General features: G+C 36.9%; 1 long non-coding RNA gene across 2 annotated transcripts in view; it reads left to right on the forward strand.

The window, feature by feature from the left end:
* Window positions 1-17,849, forward strand: part of LOC138028206 (uncharacterized) — a 390,617-nt gene that overhangs the window by 225,938 nt on the left and 146,830 nt on the right. The gene's annotated exons all lie outside the window — the stretch shown is intronic.

A 17,849-nucleotide genomic window follows, 5' to 3' on the forward strand; every position in this document is an offset into this window, starting at 1 on the left:
GGTCAAAACAGTTTTAATGATAATTGGACTGACTCCCACATAGTGTGAAAGCAACCAAGAGCATCCTTTCCCTGCAACAAAAAGACCAACTACCAGAGAAACAAACTCACAGAAAGTCCCTTATGCCTATGGTCCGCCAGGGGATGTTTCATAACCTTGTTGAAAATCCCCGGGGAACACAGAAGTCAAACTCGTCAGTAAAAACTTAAATTCATAGAGCTGCTTATTAAAGGAAACTTAAGAGCCGACGTCTGAAGTTATGGAGAATTGGGCGTCAGTCGTGACCTTTCAAATTCCTTCATATTTTTCCCAAGTCACCTTTATGGGGAAGTATTTTCAAAAATAGCATTAAAAGTTTCAACAGCTTTTTATCTTTTGCGAAATTGGGGAAAGTTTGAAAACACGGCATGTTGGCCTCCTTCAAATGGTGAAATTGCATGGCGGAAAATAACACATTTTTAACTCACTCGTACGGTAAGACACAGCGTCGTCTGTTTATGAAACACGAAAAAAATATGAACACACTTAAGCTCTTTATAACAACGTAATAAAATTTGGATGAAATATGGAAATGAGAATGTTATGGCTGTTAGAAGAAAACCAGTTTCAGGCATTACAGAAAATCGCAAATTTAACACACCTTCCACACTACAGAAACCCAATTGATATATCGAGTTTGGACATACTGTGTGGAGATATTTCTAGAGGAGCTGAAAAATTGCTCCGCCGAGAGATCAAAATATGAAGAGTAGTTTGACAAGAATCTCCCACTGAATTCATGACACAAACCGCCGGCTGGCTACGCAAACTAAATTGTACCCGTTTTCATGGAGAGAAATATTAAAGAAAACCTTCGCAAAATTACTTAAGAGGCTTGCAGAATAATTTTATTTAGTGTTGATGCTTTTGTACTTCGATTAACACACACCGCCCTTGTTTTCAGTCTGGATTCGATCGCAACCCCCAACATACGCATAACATCCATTCATTATCTGTCTGATCAAGATAATCCTCCACTCTATCGTTGTGTTTGGTACTGTAACATATGTAGCTTGCTGGACATGTGATACCCTTGTTTACTCGAAATTTGTTAGCACTTGGCCGCAAACAAATTGACAGAAGTAACATTCCGGAACAGAACCGGGATATGATGTAAGAACAAGATTGAATGACGCATGACCTGGCCAAAGGTCAATAGATGCAATCCTTTTTTAGGTGTTAGCGTTTTGAGGTGTAAGCCTGAAGTGCGTGCTAGAAATACTAGTTCTAAATCTACCTTTTGATGCGAAGAAACCTTTCATGCATTGTTGTAGAGTCTCTAGTTGTTTCCATTTCATTGCAATCGGCGAGTGTAGGAGAGACAGTGAATCAAAGCTATTACTAACTCGAACAGGTCTGTGGTTTCCTTTTAGACATTACAAATCCTCGAAAACGATTTTTTATTTGGACATTTTTAAAAATTAAATCGGCATTTTTGAGACAGAGGAGCCTCATTTAAATATCGAGATTTGTTTGGGACTAGGTGGAGGTGCAAGAGGTGGCGGTGTTCTAACCCTACTTCTGCAGGGATCGATACCCGCAGGGGAAAATCCTCAACCCAAAGTCTTTATTTGGATTTAAAAAGGTGCATTCAGCCTATGTTATGAGCGCCACGAGTATGCTTGTACCAGTAGGTTCGCGTAAGTATTTCACATTTTTGTTATATTCAGAGTAAATTTGTATAAGACTAAGTCTTGTTGCGAAAAAAATGTTAATTATCAAGTGGGCTCACGTGAGGTTTCGTTAAAATAGTTTTGGCCTTCTAAAATCTTCCCAACCACTGCCGCTGCCTGTTGCTTGCTTTGATCAGTGCATCCCACTTGAACGCCTACGTAGTGTGTTGTTTTAATTTAATTCAGAATGTTAATAAGATGTTTTGCTTATACCATTTCTTTACGATTTCTTTACCTTGTATCAGCACCCAGATTTGATGCATTCTCCGCTGATGCTTAATTTTACTGAAATAACACTAACTTCTTAAATGAATTGTTGAAATAGACGTTCTTTTTTTTAAGTAACACAAATTACTTTCAGTACAGATATGTAGTTGTACTCTCACTCCACTTAACACTTCGACCGTTACAAATATTTTTATTGTAAAGAAAAATGCTAAGTTTGGAAACAAAAGACTCATTTTAGTTTGAAAAAATTGTTATTAAAGCAAAATCCCTTCGGGGTGTTCAATTTAAATAAATGGAAATCATAAAAATCTCCACGGAAATTTGTCAGTTGCACAACCATTTTCAAATTATTTTGTTAATATGCTAGAAGAAAGAAATACATAAAATTGGCGAGGCCGATTCAGAGAAGCCACTTTACTGCTGAGACGCATCAACCTGTTGGACTACAAGCTAAAAGAGGATCAAGGTAAGCAGGAGGGTTTCTAATTGCATTACTTAATTTTTCTCATGCAATCCATTTCCTTCCTTAAGAGACCAGATGATCTAGTTGTAGTGTTTCTCTTTCCTTAATGGGACAAACGCAAGCAAAACGTTCTTTTTGGGAGAAGAACTCACAACAATGTATCGAGTGCCCCGAAGACAATCTGAAGAGTTCTGATTATGCAGCGATAAAATAATGTTTTTAAGACTAACATGTAACCAGATTCTTAATAACCTCTTTTTACAGTTGTAAAAAGCCAAAAACTTTTATTTTATCAGAAATTAATTTTTTTTAAGTGGCTTGTTAAAGAGCCCTAACTGATTATTTACCATCGATACCGATTTTCAATTAACGTTTGCACTGTTACACCGGAAAATCAAGGAAAACGTTGACTTAGGATTAGAGACAGTAACGTAAGCGTGATAGTTGAAGTTGTCGCGCTGGGTTGATTCAACGGCAAATTTGCAAGCCAAAAAACATGTATTTTGTTGTAATTTGGTGTTATAAAGTGGAGGTGTAATAAGTGGCGGTGTTCTAGCCCTACTTCCGCGGGGATCGATACCCGCAGGGGAAAATCCTCAACCCAAAGTCTCCATATGGATTTAAAAGGGCGCATTCAGCCTATGTTATGAGCGCCACGAGTATGCTTGTACCAGTAGGTTCGCGTAAGTATTTCACATTTTTGTTATATTCAGGGTAAATGTGTGTAAGACTAGGTTTTGTTGCGAAGAAAATGTTAATTATCAAGTAGGCTCACGTGAGGTTTCGTTAAAATAGTTTTGGCCTTCTAAAACCTTCCCAACCACTGCCGCTGCCTGTTGCTTGCTTTGATCAGTGCATCCCACTTGAACGCCTACGTAGCGTGTTGTTTTAATTTAATTCAGAATGTTAATAAGATGTTTTGCTCATACCATTTCTTTACCACTGAAAACATGCTTTCGTGAGTTGCGGAGAAATATTTTCGCTCTGGTTATAGGCCCAGTCATCTTCACAGGCTGACGATAAGATTTTCTGTAATGTTGCAAGACTACACTCAACAACAGTTATAAGTTGAAGAGGCGTTAACTCTCTCTCTCTCTCTCTCTCTCTCTCTCTCTCTCTCTCTCTCTCTCTCTCTCTCTCTCTCTCTCTCTCTCTCTCTCTCTCTCTCTCTCTCTCTCTCTCTCTCTCTCTCTCTCTCTCTCTCTCTCTCTCTCTCTCTCTCTCAAGTGAAGTGATACTAAATAATACTGACTCATCCAGTTCCACACAGTGCTGTTCACTTTCCAAATGCATATTAAAGCACACTTTGGTCCCAGATGTTTTTCATGACCCGCGAGAGAGCCGTGCTGCCGCTAAGACGAGGCGTGAACCGGCGAGAAGAAAAAATCTCTGGTTACCATGGACTTAAATCTCACTTTTCATGCAAACGCCAGGGTCAGCATCTGACCCTCAGGCCCATCTTGCAAGGGTAAAAATTTGGGAGAACGCGAGAACTGAGATTTTGATATGCTGCCTACTTATTTCCTATATTAAAGTTCGATAACCGGTGTCACAGTGGCCATATGGCCGGTAACCGGTCAAGGAGTTAAAAGCACGAAATGACCGGAAGTCAATTTTTTTTTTTTAAGTTAAAGATTACGCCTAAAAATTATAAAGCTCTCCGGTTAGCATTTAGTTATCAGCATTCCAGTTAGCCTAAATAGCACTGTTGTCACCCTGAAAAGCGCTCCGGTTAGCTCTGAGGTTATCGAAACACTAGTCCTCGTGTGATCGCCAAAGCTACAATGTAAACTTTTCTGTTTAGCGTTTTAAAGGTAACAAATTGAAACTAGTCAGTTTTATCTGTTCTGGAGAAGGAAAGACAGCTATACTTTTTTGCTGGGAAAATGAAACAACAAACTAGTCTCCCTTACTTTTAAAAATATCAGGTTATTTAGTAACCGAAAAAGTGTTCTCCTAGCGTAGATAGTCACCCTGCAGAATTTTTTATTTCTTTATTTTTTCGCATGGTAAACTTATGACACAGCAAGTAGACAGAACTCATTAGACACTAAGTACGCATTTTTTTTTCTTTTTTTTTTTTTTGCACAGTGAGTTACGTGTTTTGTGAATGCACCAACTCAGCAGATACTTAGCACGCATAATTTTTGCCTTGTGAACATATTAAGCTAATACAACGGTGCATGGCTTGCCTCAGCCCAAGCTTGTATCAGCACCCAGATTTGATGCATTCTCCGCTGATGCTTAATTTTACTGAAATAACACTAACTTCTTAAATGAATTGTTGAAATAGACGTTCTTTTTTTTAACTAAAACAAATTACTTTCAGTACAGATATGTAGTTTTACTCTCACTCCAGTTAACACTTCGACCGTTACAAATATTTTTATTGTAAAGAAAAATGCTAAGTTTGGAAACAAAAGACTCATTTTAGTTTGGAAAAACGTTATTAAAGCAAAATCCCTTCGGGGTGTTCAATTTAAATAAATGGAAATCATAAGAATCTCCACGGAAATTTGTCAGTTGCTCAACCATTTTCAAATTATTTGTTAATATGCTAGAAGAAAGAAATACATAAAATTGGCGTGGCCGATTCAGAGAAGCCACTTTACTGCTGAGACGCATCTACCTGTTGAACCACAAGCTAAAAGAGGATCAAGGTAAGCAGGAGGGTTTCTAATTGCATTACTTAATTTTTCTCATGCAATCCATTTCCTTCCTTAAGAGACCAGATGATCTAGTTGTAGTGTTTCTCTTTCCTTAATGGGACAAACGCAAGCAAAACGTTCTTTTTGGGAGAGGAACTCACAACAATGTATCGAGTCCCCCGAAGACAATCTGAAAAGTTTTGATTATGCAGAGATAAAATAATGTTTTTAAGACTAACATGTAACCAGATTCTTAAGAACCTCTCAATGGATTTACCTGTTAAAATTCGTAAAGGAAATGTTAACAGTTGTAAAAAGCCAAAAACTTTTATATTTCAGAAATCAATTTTTTTTTAAGTGGCTTGTTAAAAAGCCCTAAGTGATTATTTACCATCGATACCGATGTTCAATTAACGTTTGCACTGTTACACCGGAACATCAAGGGAAACGTTGACTTAGGATGAGAGACAGTAACGAAAGCGTGATTGTTGAACTTAACGGCGTTACGTTTCGTCGCGCTGGATTGATTCAACGGCAAATTTGGAAGCCAAAAAACATGTATTTTGTTATAATTTGGTGTTATAAAGTAAACGTTGATGAAATTTCTCGTATGGGGTAATTTGAATACTCCCCAGAAAAGGAATAAAGCATACCTGGGAAGCATGAGAAATTCTCCTTTTGTAAACAATGCCTCCATCCCCCATGAAACTCGTAATGTATGTTTAGGTGGCTCAAGAGTAGGAAGAAAAGTGCCCATTGGAAGCAATATGCAGTATCGTCCTCAAATAATAACCCCACTCATAATACTACCAAGAATACTACGATGAGCAGATCTGATTTCCGTGCAGAAAATCGTGTAAAATCGCTCCTAATTAATTCGGAATCCGAGCTTCAAGAAAACATGAGAAGTCGATCATGAAGACTTTTATAACACCAATCTTTCCAAAACCTGGTCAAAATAGCAATTTAACTAGCAGCTAAATAAAACCTACTTGAAGCTCAAGCAACCGAATGCAAACATCCTCGTGTGTTCCAAACAATTGCCACGTCACATTGTCTTCGACATGTCATTAACTCCTTGCAATTCCAGCCATCCGATTGTCTCAAACCTTGTCTACATTTCATGATATTATAGGAATAAGCAGAGGACTCTTGCTCCAAAAGCAATACTGCACAGCCAGCGTTGCCAACGTTGCGTCTTCTGGAATAAATCAAAGTAATGAATGGCTAATCAGTTTGTCTATACCTTTTGTAGTCACTAGTGATGTGGAAGGATTATTATAAAAAAAGGCTCGATAACAGACCAAAAAAGCACCAAAGTTGAAAAAGGGCTCTCCCTGAAGCAGAGTTTCCCATGGGTGTTATATATATTTAATCCGCAGTTATCCAGGGGTCTGGGAAACTTATCAAGGGAGCTACCATGTTATCTTCTCCATAGGCAATAAGGTACTACCTAGCAAAATAATGCTATTTACTGGCTCGGAGGCCCGTACAGCGCAAAACGTAGTGGGATAAGGACATCCTTTTCAAAACCAAGGTTACCGTATACCTTCAGATCGGCAATTTTCTTTAAACTTGAATTTGTCGGTTAAAGTAATGGTCGAATGTCTAATGCAAAAAAAGAAAATATTATAAAAAAGATGAAATATTGGCAGAGAAATGGCGGTTTACGTTTTGGCCGCAAGATTGACGGTCTTAGCGCTGTTTTCTCGAATCATGTATTTCCCTTGAAGTGGACACTTTAAAGTGCTAAAAATCAAAGGGAATTGTCCGATTGCCCCCAAATTTTGACAGTGGCTAGATTAACATATAAACAACAAAAGAGTGTCTGCAATTTTTTTTTTTTCCCAAGATTTTTTTTTTCGCAAACGTTTTCTATTTTTTCTCTGTAAATGAGTATGTCAAAACGCACACACCTTTTTTAGCGCTTTAAGTCTGGAAACGGAGGAACAAAATAAAATAACAAAAAGCAAATTTGCTTTGACTTATAGCTTTGTAACGGTGATTCGGACGCTCGCATTAGGAGGTCGTAAAAAATGCGACAATGCATTTGATTTCAAAATTCTTGATTTTGTTTGTTAGCCAGCTCTATAAGCTTTAATTGATAGAGGGGTTTAGGCATCTACAGTATAAACCAGAGGCGCTACATTGCGCTGACGCGAGACACCCCTGAAGGTCTACGGTAACCTTAATAGATTTCTTGGAAAGAAATAAAATCTTGCACTTTGATAAGTGGAAAGAAATAAAATCTTGCACTTTGATAAGTGATGGAACTAAATAATAATAATAGTAATAATAATAATAATAATAATAATAATAATAATAACAAAAGTTGTGACTAAATAAAACACGTGTCTACTGGCTCATTATCGCTTCCAATTGAGAGGTTTTGAATCTTGACGCGGCCTAGGTCTTTTTTTAAATTTTCTTTGTTGGGGGCGTGAAAACTTTCAGAATTGTTTATAAACGATCGGAAGGGTGTTGATAAAAGCAATCAAGTGACTAATTTTAAAAGTTGGACAAACGTGACTCTCAAGTTAAATCAAGACATATATTGCTCAACAATCGTCATCAGTTGGGATTTCTGACTTGAATTTATAATAGTAATAACGTGTGATTTGTATATGTAATCGCATTGGCCCGAGAGCAATTAAGGATTATTATCACTACTATTTTCATTACTTTTTCACAAAGTTGCCCAACTCGCGAAGCAAAAAGGGCAATTTTAAACTTAAAGTTTAAGTGAAAATAATCGTAAATTCACGGAGGCACATTGTAATTACATGTGTATCACCTAAAGGGCAAAATTACTGAGGGAAGCCTGAGTGTTCAATGCCGTGACAAATGACAATCAACTTAACATGCTTTCATTCCGTTAAATTTTAATTCAATAAACAATTGCTGTCAGTCAGAATCTGGAAGAAGGTTCTCTTGTAACTTCGTTAGCTCTGGATAAGTATTCTCTTTACTGATATTTTCAGTTCATATTTGTTGGTCCGGCCGGGGTTTGCCACCCTTTCGCATGACATCCCGGTGCTCATTCTACTGAGCCACCGGTGCACGTTGGACGCGAAATGGATGACGCATAATTTGTCAAAACGAATTTACATTTAAGAATATTCATAAAAAAGGGTTTCCTCGATTGAAGCAAAATACCTCCAGGGTGTTCAATTTAATTGAATTAATGACAATCATAAGAATCTCCTTGGAAATTTGTCAATTTCGCAACCATTTTCCAATTATTTTGTCAATATGACAGAAGAAAGAAATACATAAAAGTGGCGTGGCAGATCCATAGAAGTCGCATTTCTACCTGTTGGACCACAAGGTAAATAAGGGTCAAGGTAAGTAGCAGGGGCTTCGATCGCATTACTCAACGTTTCCTATGGAATTCTTTTTCTTTTCTGAATTTTTTTCTTTTTTGTTTTCTTTTTTTTTCTGGAGAGTCCAGATGATCTACTTAAGGTGTTTTCTCTTTCCTTAATGGCACAAACGTACAAAAACCTTTTTGGGAGAAGAACTCGCAACGATGTATCGAGTGCCCCGAAGACAATTTTAAAAGTTCTATCACGAAGTGATAAAAAGATTTTTTTAAAAGAATAAAATGCAACCAGATTCTTAAAGGGCCTCTCAATGAATTTACCTGTTAGCCGTAAAACGGCCCGAATACGGCCCGTTAGGCTGAAAATTGGAAAACAATATGTTAACAGTTGTAAAGAGATAATACAAACAAAAAGGTATATCAATATTTTTAAATACCAAGAACATTTTTTTACAAATCTCATTTTTTCAAGTGGCTTATTACTAAAAAGGCCTAATTGAGTATTTGCCATTCTTGCCGATGTTCAAATAACGTTTACACACTTAAAAAGTAAAATCAAGGGAATAGTATATCTTCAACATGACATTGGCTCTTTGTAGTTTCGGCCATGTGATTGGTTTAAAACAAATCTACATTACACGATATTATGGGAATGAGCAGAAGACCTGTGCTTTAAAAGCAATGTCGCATGGCTGGCTTTGCTAACCTTGCGTCTTCGTTAGACTGAAATCAATCAAAGTTTAGATGGCTAGTCAGTTTGTATGAACTTTTTGTAGTCACTACACACGTGGAAAAACTGTAATTATATATAAAAAAAAGAAAGACAAGGTAAAAGACCAAGTAAACCCTAAAGCTGAAATCGCCAGTTTACATGATATTACTTTAAGAAAGAAAACAATGAAAGCAGAGGTTATTCAGAGGTCTGGGAAATATGTCAAGGGTGATTCCATGCGATCCTTTCTTCTCCTGAGGCAATAATGTATTTCCTGACAAATGTTATCCACAGATTTTTTACTAACTGGAACAGCGCAAAAACGTGTAATGATTTCGGTCACAGTTTTACGATATATGGATTCTAGAAAATCACCTGGATAATTTTGTAGTCTTCCTTCCAGAAATCACTTTTGCATTTTTCATTTTTCTCGCCTTGTATAGCGTGTATAAAATGAGGTAATGTGTATAAAGTCAAATGGAAAATTAAAATATTTTCGTTGAGTATTCAATACGGTTACAATAATGGTGGCTAAACAAGTATATTTTCAGGATTTCATTTGTCAGGGTGCATTCAGTGTAGGTTACACCAAAGATCTTTGGCGTATTTCTTTAGAATGTTGCGGCGTACTGGCGTGTAATCGGAATATTTGGAGTTTGTTTCAGGGATTTTTACCCTTTTTTGTTCAAACAGTATATTTCGATAAAAGATGTAAGTTTTCTTGTACATTTTTGTTTTGTTTTTTTTTTGTTTTTGTTTTTGTTTTTGTTTTTTGTTTTCTCAACGAAGTATTTCTTAGTACAGTGTTTCTAACATAAAGCCCGGCAAACTTGGTGGCGTTAGCACTTTTCAGCGTTGGACTGCTTAAGCCGCTTCAATATAACAGACACTTGAAGTAGAATTTTAAAACCCTTGGCGTATCTTCGGCGTGGAGGTCATGTGGAATGCACCCTGGCTCTTCGTAAGTCCTTCTGAATAAATAAAAGCTTACACTTTACAGGAGTGATAGAACTAAATAATAATTTTTAAAAACTGCGACTAAATAAAACAGGTGTCCATTGGCTCATGATCGAGGGTCAGAATGGGGATAACACTTAACACTTAACTTTTTGGCTCTGTAACATGAAACAGTTATATTTTAGACATTTTAACTCTATAAAATCGACGTTTCGATGTCGTTGTGACACCATTGTCAAGATATACAGTTGAGTGGAATGAAAAGAGCTAAGATATAGAGAATAAGAATACACATATTGTTCTTAAAATACACCAGGGAAACAATATGCTAATAAAATGAAAAATTAACAAAAACCATAATAGGGACTTTAAAATCCAAGACGCAACAGCTTCTAGAACGCGATGGCTGATAAAGGACTGGGACTAGAACGCCGTTGTTTGCGCGCGAAAAGTAAAGTTAATATCCCAGTCTCGATGCAAGACGACACGGCTACGAAACACTCTTTATCAGTGTGATTCTTCGGGATTTCTTTCGCAGAAATAGCCATGGCATCATTTAAGAAAGTCCAAGAAATGCTCTGTTTGTGTCTGATAGAAGAAATCATAGGCGAAGAAGAGCTTGTTCTGCTTTCCGAAGTAAGTAGGCCGAGTAATCTTCTTTTTCTTCACTCGGCGTATGAAAAGTTTTCCCTGGTGAATAAAGACCCAGCATCATTCTAAAAGCTTATTCCACGCAAAAAGTTGGTTCTGGAGGTAATTTTGACAGTGGAAAACAAGTTTACGGCCGAAGGTATATACATACCATTTGGAACAACTAATGATGTTTACGCAACAAAAAAAAATGCTATCTTTTAATTGACTTGAAAATCCCTTACAATTGCCATAAAAACTATCTATATGCCTTCGCTAGGCTCTAAAGAAGCGTCTATGTATATATTTTTTTTGCCGTGATTTCCAATAAGTGTTGAACCTGCGGGTATGCAAATTGGCCAGAATGACATGGAAACTGCTTCACTTTTCTGCTTGCTCCATTCTTCCATTTTTAACCTTTTTTTAAAAAGGTTAAAAGTCTGAATTAGGTCAAAATTGGCCATTTCCGAATTTATATTTAATATTGTCACTGTTTCGAAGTGAGCCTTGGTGCTCAACTGAGTTTGATTTGCATAAAAATACGCAACTCATTTCCATTTGAATGGTTGCGCACCAGGACTCGCTTTGAAAGCGAGGTATGCAGCAACTCGGAAATGGGCTATTGAAGATGATGCTTAAATGTACACAGGTTGAAGTTTAGTTTAAAAAATCGAATTTTATCAGGTTTACAGTGAGCAAACGTAAATATTTTGCACGTACCACTGCTTTGACAGGAATTTGAGGTTGGTCAGGTTGTGCATTATATTTAAGTATTAATGATAAAAGTAATGGTTGATGTATTACCTTTTATGCAAGATATTTTATGTTAATTCTTTCCAGAATGATACTTAAATATCCAAATTTCCACTCTTAACGGCATTTTTACTAAAAACACTAAAAGAACTTCCTGAGAAGGTCAAAGTGCACAACAACAAAGACAAGTCAAGAAGATCGAGGTTTCGTTTTCAATTTCCACAAGCCATGACATATAGTTTCTGTTAGCCTCACATATTTAAATAGGACTGAAATGTATTTCGAAGGTTAATAGAGTTTCAAATAAAATTTTATGTCATTACAATGGGTTGTAACTTCTTTTTTTTTTTTTTTTTTTCTATCATTTTCATTTTAAACGGTAATGTTCATGATTATTTAGAGGTTACAAGCACTATACGGAGTTAAAAATGACAACGAAAGCTGAAACCAGGTTGTCTTGGATCAATCCTGGGTACAATTCAGATGGGATAGATTAATTAATTTTAAATGGTTAAAGCTACTGATTGTTTGGGGGTTACAACAACCTTTTTTGAACAACCCACTTTTTATAGTCAAAATAACGGAAAGTAACTAAAAAAATGGGTTGTCTCAGATGCATCCTTGGTACTTTTTACATGAGTTAAATGGACTGATTTGCAAAGTTAAAACAATAAATGTAGAGTTATTTCAACTCTGTCAAAAATCGTATTTTCAACTAATTATGAATCGGTTAATTCAACTGTTGATAAATGTCAAAAAAACATCTACACGGGAGAAGATTCAACTAAACGAAAACGTCAATATAACCCACTCCATGGTTAATACAAATGACAAGAATCAGTTATTTTAAACCGGAAAAAAATGGTTAGTTTTAGCCAATTTTAATTGGTCGTATTAACTACTTAAATGTGGGTTGCCTCAGATGCATTTTGCAACAAATTTAATTGGTTGGTTTGACTAGTCAGTTTTTACAGTGTTGATGACTTATAGCGCGAGATAATTCACTGTATTTGTCTTTTTCCAGAACTCCCTGGAACCATCTGCTCATTGACACAACATATTGTCACAAACTGTGAACGTTTAAGTCCAAACTTAAGACATTTCTATTTCCAAACTTTTATAGCGGATAAGTTATAAGGATTACATTTCTTTGGTGCACCATTTTATTTTCATGTACTACACTGTAAAGCGCATAGAGCCTTTGTATATGCGCTATATAAATGATTTGTATTATTAGCTTATTATTAGTTTATTATTATTATTATTATTATTACTATTATTATTATTATCGTTGTTGTTGTTATTGTTATTGTTATTGTTATTGTTATAATAATAATAATGATAATAATAATAATAACAGTTATTATTATTATTATTATTATTATTATTAGTATTATTATTATGAGATAGAAATGAAATCAAACTTCAACTTACAGGTAAGTGTCGTTTAACTAAACAATTTGTATATGTTATCGCATGGCCCGAGGGCAATTAAGTATTAATTCACGCTTCTTTACACTTACTGTTCCCAAAGTTGCCCAGTTCGCGAAACCCAAGGTTAATTTGGAAACCTTTGAAAATGCAAGCGAAATTATTTCTTACTTCACGAGAGACCATTACGATCTCATGTTTATGAGATATAGAGCCAAGTTGTAGAGGAAAGCGCGTTCATTGCCGTGACAAACGACAATCAACCTAATGTGCTTTTATTTGGTCAAATTTCAATTCCATAAATTGGTTGCTGTCATCAGAAATAGAGCTTACAATGTATAGTTGGACAAAATCCAGTTTCATACGTATTAGAATGTGGAAGACGATTCTCTTTCAACTTCGCCTGCTTTGGATAAGCAATTGTTAATTTTAAACCAATCGCGATATAGTAATCATGCCTTGTTGAAAACCAAAAGTACCCTTGTGATTAAGAAAAAAATGTCCTCCAACTCAGCGAATCAGCATCGAGTAATTTGGACCGGTTTGTGATAAAAACTGTACGGCTTTGTCTCGCGCTTCTATTTGTTCTCAGTTATAGTGAAAATCTCACTTCATTACTATCATAATTCACTGAAATTACAACTGTATCAGACTTCCCAACTGATGATGATCGTTGAACGAGCAAACCATGTCTTGTTTTAACTTGAGAGTGCTTGTCCATTGTTTTAAGGCACTTACCCGCTTTTATCAAAACCTTTTGGAACTAGTATTCATGACCTAACAGAAAAGTATTATGGTTATAGGATTTGAAACTTCCCATTAAAATAAATAAATAAATAAATGATAAAAAAAATCAGAACGCCTCACATAACGTAGAGAAAAATAGCGCAAAAAAAAAAAAGAATAAAAGAAAAAATTACAAATTTGTCATTTACCTTATGTTTCAGTTTTTGCTAAACGGTTGAGGGTATGAAGTTTGTGGTGGTCTTTGCTTTGTCGCTGTCACTTGGTAATGTTATACTATTGAGGACTCGTTGTATTTATACATTATAGTGTCTTTAAAAACAAAACACTGGATTTGTACTCGTAAAGATTAACGAGTCTTGGATTTCAATGTGATTGCATCTAAGTATAGTTGGAGAGTAAAATGATGATGGAGGGGCCACAGTGTACCGGTGCTTTCTCAGACGAGGATAAGAAACCGAAACTAGCTGTTATCGTATCCTCCTGATAAAGTTGCTGTTTGGAATCAGGAACTTGATGGAGCTTTCAACCATATTACATCCCCATTATCCCCATGAGTGTTTTTATTTCAGCTCTAAGTTGTACTCTTTCACGATTATGACCGGCCGGGTTGCTTTCATTTAACCTACTCATTATAATTCAATAGTTTTAACTTCACAATTCTTCGGTTTCACATGACGTCACGGCCGCCATGTTGGTGTCCCCAAACAATGAAATGGCGGCCATACTGGTGTCCCGATCCAATCGTCCGGGAATTGAAAGCTATTATTATGCTAACGTCTTCTTTTGTTTTCGTTGATAAACATGGCCTTTTCATGTGAGTAAAACCAAGAGAAAATGAGGGGACAGAGAGGGAGGCTCCCGGTCCAGCCCTTGGGATATGTCATGTCCACGAAAGTTATTTTTAGACGAGCGGAAGTCTTCCGAGACGTCCGCATGCAGGCCAACTTCGGTCCGATGTTTGAAAGAAAATAAATATTCATCAGCCTTCCACGTGCGCCGTCATTTTCTCTTTTCATTAAGAACCTGAGAGCAAGGCAAGACTGCATGCGGACGTCTCGGAAGACAGACTTCCGCTAGAACAAAGACTTTCGCTCGTCTAAAAATAACTTTCGTGGACATAACATATCCCGGCCAACGCCCTGAGCCTCCCTCTCTGTCCCCTCATTTTCTCTTGGTGAAACCCAAGAATACTTCTTTTGATACTTAATATTCTATCATCCTCATTAGTTCGTCTTTTCTTTATTTTAGGTGTCAAGGAAGGTAGGATTGAATTTTTTTTCTTTTTTTTTTTTTTTCTTTTACCACAGTGCCACCAGAGAGCATTGAGAGTTCATTTATGTGGTTTTTGTTCGCTTGTTTGTTTGTTGATTTGAACTGAAACTTTTAATCGACATAGCCTTAAATGGGGATTGACACTAACTATTTGCGAGTAATTTGACCTGAAAGCTGATATGCTAGGAACAATGATGCTTTGTCAATTAGAAATCACACCATCGATTTATGAGATTTTTATTTTTTTGGATTGCAAATTGATCCTATTGACACTATTGAAGTATGACAGCTGTCACCGTTAGGTTGAAGCTACTTTAGTTTCTTAACGAGGTGATACCCGAGTGATGTCTACTCTCTAAGAATTAATGGTGAAGACATATTTTAAAATAGTGAAAATGCAATACTTAATAAATGAATTGCTTTTTGTTTTCCCATTGAGTGCGAGAATTATGTCGTTCTGCCAAATATTACAGGTGCTGAGGTATCAGGTACTTGCAGCGTTGCTTCAGTGCGTTCATTTAGTCAACGCATTTTCTTAGTCATTTCTTAAGTCATTTGGGATTGATAGGGTAATCTATGACAGATCTTGTATTTTGCTTTGCCCCTACCAAAACAGGTAGGGCACACACAAAATGTGATCAACCAAAGAATCCTTGGCATAAGCTTCACCTGCTCGCCTCAAACACTTTTTTTTTTTGGACCTGATTCATTTTATTTAATCTCATGTCAAATTCTTCTTTTATTTTTAAGTTTGCAGCTTGGATTGCTACTTTTGTTACGGTCCATCGGCGATTTGTTCTTCCGCTACGGCAAACCGTTCATGCTTGCCTCATGAAATAAATGGGCCTAACTCAACTGCAGCATGCTACCATGCATATCGCACTGACATGGATCTCCATGCAAAGGGTAATGCTGCTTGCGTTTGATTTCAAGCTGCTGCTAAGGAAACTTCCACTTAATAATAATATAATCACGTTTACCTTAGGTGCGGTGGCCTCATGGTTGGTGTGCTCGACTCCGGACCGAGTGGTCCGGGTTCGGGTCCTGGCTGGGGACATTGTGTTGTGTTCTTGGGCAAGGCATTTTACTCCCGTGGTGCCTCTCTCCACCCAGGTGTATAAATGGGTATCGGCGAAATGCTGGGGGTAACCCTGCGATGGGCTGGCATCCCATCAAGGGTAGAGTAAAGAAATACTCCTAGTCGCTTCATGCCTCAGACGGGATAAACTCCACTTCTGATGGGCCACTCGGCTCGTAAACAGACCTTTTACCTTACAGATTACTTACGCGCATTTTACAAAAAAATAAAAAGATCTCTGCCCAAGACTAATTTAGGATGCAGAAAATGAGACAATGGACAGTTTGGTATTTTGCTGAAGGAAAAATTAAGAACCGTTTAAAAACACGAACAGCATAAGCATCGTGTTTTAAGTCCTGATAAAACACGTGCGGCCAGTTGTTTTTTGTTTTGAGTGAATGTGAGAGAATGTTTAGACATAATAAATGAAAGGTGTTACAATTGAACCTACTGGGACTGGAACCCACGACCTTCCGTGATCTAGTACGGGTGCTCTAACCACTGAGCTACTGGAGACTCTATGGTGAGCAAGAGTGAAATATGGGTGTTTGAATCGAGCTACATCAGGGAGCCACAGAGTCAAATATCGACTGACAGCATAGCTCATAGCTGCGTCGCGCAGTCATTGAGAAGAGTCAGTCATGAGTTTCTTTGAACGATACGGCCAACCAACCACCAAAGTGATCAAATGTGAGAGAATGTTTAACACATATTAAATGAAAGGTGTTGCATCGTTCACAGAAATACAGGCAACTGGATTTCAATGATGCTCTCAATGTGACTGCACGATTCAGTTATGAGCTATGCTGTCAGTCGATATTTGACTCTATGGCTGCGTGATGTAACTCGAGTCAAATACCCACATTTTACCCTTGCTCACCATAGAGTCTCCAGTAGCTCAGTAGTTAGAGCACCCGTACTAGATCACGGAGGGTCGTGGGTTCGAATCCCATCTGAGGCTCAGATTTTCCGAGTTCCCAGTGGGTTCAATTGTAACACCTTTCATTTAATATGGGTTTTTGGTTGTTTTTTGGAATTACTTCAAAAACAATCAAAAACGTATGTTCCCAATCGAACATATACACCTATCACGTTCCAAATAGACGTACCAATCACTTCGCCATCCAAGTCATTACTGAATCTAGGTAGCTCGGCTACCTGAATTTTGTATAGCAATTGCTCCTATGGACACGCTTGAGCAAAGACGTATTTTACAATCACTTACTCTATTTTTTTGAGTGTTTTAAATTGGATGGCCCAAATTGTATTTCCCATCTTTTTTACACCTCGGTTTACTAAATACAATTTTCTAGGTAGTGGCTAAAATGTTGTCCACCTTCCATTTAACAGCCTTGGTAAGCGCAACTCGTATTTGTACATGATTTCCCATATTTGGAACCAATTACTGGCCCTCACTAAATCCTCGACCACTCTAGTACAATTTCGTTACTCGTCTGAAGATGTTAAGTACTTTTTAACAGTTTCTGAAAAAAATTCTTAATATTCTGATGTACTTAATAGTTAGGTATTCTTAGATTGTATGTGCATAATTCATACTTTATCTAGTTTATGTTCCACTAGGTTGTCGAGCTTTTTACCCTGAGACTCTCTTGCTCGCGGAAGATTATGCAAACATTTTCTACGTCTTCGATCTTATCTTATTTATCTTATCTTATCTTATCTTATCTTACTTATCTTATCTTATCTATCTTATCTTATCTTATTTATCTTATATTTATCTTATCTTATCTTCTGATCTTCTTCCACAAAAAGCACGCCAGATCTGGGGTCCGAACACGAATTCAAAATGTGCGGGGAATATAGTAGTATAAAAGACACGGAAGCCGGGTCTTATTACTATCTTTTATGTAAAGAATTATAACGAGGAGTGCTTTA

This window comes from Montipora capricornis, chromosome 13, assembly GCF_036669925.1.
Source record: "Montipora capricornis isolate CH-2021 chromosome 13, ASM3666992v2, whole genome shotgun sequence".
NCBI lineage: Eukaryota > Metazoa > Cnidaria > Anthozoa > Scleractinia > Acroporidae > Montipora > Montipora capricornis.